Raw genomic sequence first — 2,984 nt, forward strand, 5'->3', positions numbered from 1 at the left:
ATACTTATTAAGAAAACTGATGCATATATACAAGCACTTTTCTATGGTATTTACTCAAGAGTGGACTTGCTGGGCTACGGAGTACGTGTGTCTTCAATTTTATTAAATAATTCCTAACTGTTTTCCAAAGTGGTTATATTAATTGCACACGTCCACTGATAGAGTATTAGAATTATATGTTTTTCACCACTGGATATTATCAGACTGTAAAAATTTGCCAGTCTGGAATGTGGGTAATGATCTTGTACTGTCGGGTTTTTTGTTGTTGTTTTTTAGTTTTTATTTCATAATCATAAACAACTTTGCAATCCAGCTAAACTTGGAGGGGGATAAGGAAAATATGGAACCGAAAGAACTGCAGTAAGAACACAAAAATTATAGGATATTTCGAGCAGATGGGGGTGGAGGGGTGTTCTCCTGAACTACAGAAGGAATGTCTGGTGGTTAAGATAAAACACAATTCAGATTTATAAGATTTGTCCACAGTCAGCAATGGTGATCTTCTTGCTGGTCTTGCCATTCCTGAACCCAAAGCACATGGCTTCCACAATATTCTTGCCCTCTTTCACCTTGCCAAAGACCACATGCTTGCCATCCAACCACTCAGTCTTGGCAGTGCAGATGAAAAACTGGGAACCGTTTGTGTTGGGGCCAGCATTTGCCGTGGACAAGATGCCAGGACCCATATGCTTCAGGATGAAATTCTCGTCATGAAATTTCTCCCCATAGATGGACTTGCCACCAGTGCCATTATGGCGTGTGAAGTCACCACCCTGGCACATAAATCCCAGAATTATTCTGTGAAAGCAGGCACCTTTGTAACCAAATCCTTTCTTCCCAGTGCTCAGAGCGCGAAAGCTTTCTGCTGTCTTTAGAACTTTGTCTGCAAACAGCTCGAAGGAGATGCAGCCCAAGGACTCTCCCTGGATGGCGATGTCAAAGAACACGATGGAGTTGACCAAGGTGTGCAGCGCGGGAGGCTCAGGGCGGCGGCATCTGCAAGGCCTCTGGTACTGTGGTTTTAATTTATATTCTCCTGAGTTGAGTACCATTTCAAATGATCTTTGGACATGTGGAATTACTCTGTTTTGAAGGAACTGTTCAAATCTTTTGTTCATTTTTCTGTAGAGGTCTTTGTTGTCTTTTCCTTATTGATTTGTAAGATTATATATAAATATATATACCTGATTCTCATTATTCACGATAGTTATGTTCTACAAAGTCACCATAAACACTGAATTAGCAAATGATGAACTATGCTCTTAGGAAAAATACAGGATTAGGTTCCTACGGGTCTCTGGTGACATTTTCACCGACTGAAGTGTCATTTGTGTTGTATAGGTTCTTTGCCAATGTCCTTTTAAAACAAGCCAGTCTCATCAGCATTGTAAATCTTCTCTTCCCATCACTCTTTTCCTGTACAACATTTAGTGGATACTTTTAAAATTCTTCCACAGCCTCCTGACCTGCAGAACCTGCCTCACCTACAAGTTTAACGTTTTTCACACCATATTGCCTTTTGAAACAAGCAAGCCAGTCAGCCAGGATTAGTCAAGAGGGTTTAATATTTTCCTAACCCTGAGTAATCTGACTGTAAATTTCTTTGGCTTTCAGCCTCACAACATTGAGGCCCACTATGCTTTTATTAATTGGTTATCATCTTATAAATCCACAGACTTAACCACTCTTCCATCTTTTCCATAGCATCATCACACACTATAGCTGTTACTTTAGCACTTTCCAGAGCTGCCTGATGTAAAGATGGACAAATTTCCGCTTCCTTTTTCTGGATATACCAAATCGTTGGCTCATTAACTGCGAACTTGTGAAATAAAATGGAGTCACTTATGTTAAGGGGTCTTAAAATAGAGCTGGGAGGCCATTACCAAGGTGGACTTTATGCATGTCCCAACTGGGTGGAACCCCAATCTGGGTTCTGGCTGGGTTCGAGTCCCAGCGTGTGGGTTCAAGTCCCAATTTGTGTTGCACGGTTTCAGAGCCATGAACTTTTGAACTGGGTCAAACTACAAACCAAGGACTGGGAGTCGGCAAGAACACCTGCAACTTGTCACAGTAACGAACTTTACCTCCCTTCTGCCTCTAATTCCAATTAAAATTCCTTGTAATGCAAACCCTCTTCTTTGCCTTTAAAAGCTCCTGACTTTTACGCCCTGGTGAGACACTTTGGGTTGCAACCCGAATCTGTGTGCCCCAGTTGCACTTCTTTGATCTCAAATGTCAACTACGAATTGGCACTCACCATTTGCACTTGCCATCTATCGCTACAAGGATTAAATCAGGTGCTGCTGCAGCTGCTGATTTTCAACACCCCTGAAAGCAGTTCAGGGTGGAGAGCAGAAATGAGGCACTCTGTGCTATGGGAAAAACTGGCAGAACAGGTCTTCAGATAGTTAGATATTTCCAGGAGCTGATTTTATGAGCCCTATTTTTGCATCTCCTCATATCTAGAAAAGCACTAAAAGCCTTCATGGTGACGACTGCTCCTTGTGACTAGCAGTAACCTGCACGAGACAAGCAGAAACCTTCTGTAAAAAAATATGTGCTCTATTGCATGTACTCCCCCTTCACCAAAATCGCATATATACTGGCCTTCCGCCCTGCCTCTTTGGAGCAGTTTCTCAGAGCTATCTGGGATGCTGTCTCCCGGGCTCCAGCCCTCATTTTGCCCCAAATAAAACTTAACTTGCAACTCTCACGTTGTGTATTTTTTAAATCGACACAAATAAATGCTTTCTACTTGATTATTGCCTCCTAGGTTTATTTAGGTTGACAGACTCATGGCCAACAGCACTGTAACTCATGCCTGAACAAAGTTTATTAATACTCATAAAGCAAATCATAGCCTGCTTAGGAACACTTGGACAGTACTCCAATGCTGTGCTTGGAGGCCATTTTAGACAGCAAAATCACTGAAAACAAGCGAAAAAAAAATGCAAGAAATATGGCGCTAAATAGACCTTGAA

At 41.7% G+C, this 2,984-nt stretch overlaps 1 pseudogene across 1 annotated transcript; it reads right to left on the minus strand.

Moving 5' to 3' along the window:
- Window positions 1–467: 467 nt before the first annotated feature.
- On the minus strand, window positions 468–2,276 carry LOC309817641 (peptidyl-prolyl cis-trans isomerase A-like; annotated as a pseudogene). The gene is made up of 2 exons: window positions 2,261–2,276; window positions 468–1,013 (listed from the first exon to the last, which is right to left on the minus strand). The product of its transcript is annotated as a peptidyl-prolyl cis-trans isomerase A-like (transcript).
- Window positions 2,277–2,984: the final 708 nt, after the last annotated feature.

Source organism: Grampus griseus (assembly GCF_964374135.1).
Source record: "Grampus griseus genome assembly, chromosome: X".
NCBI lineage: Eukaryota > Metazoa > Chordata > Mammalia > Artiodactyla > Delphinidae > Grampus > Grampus griseus.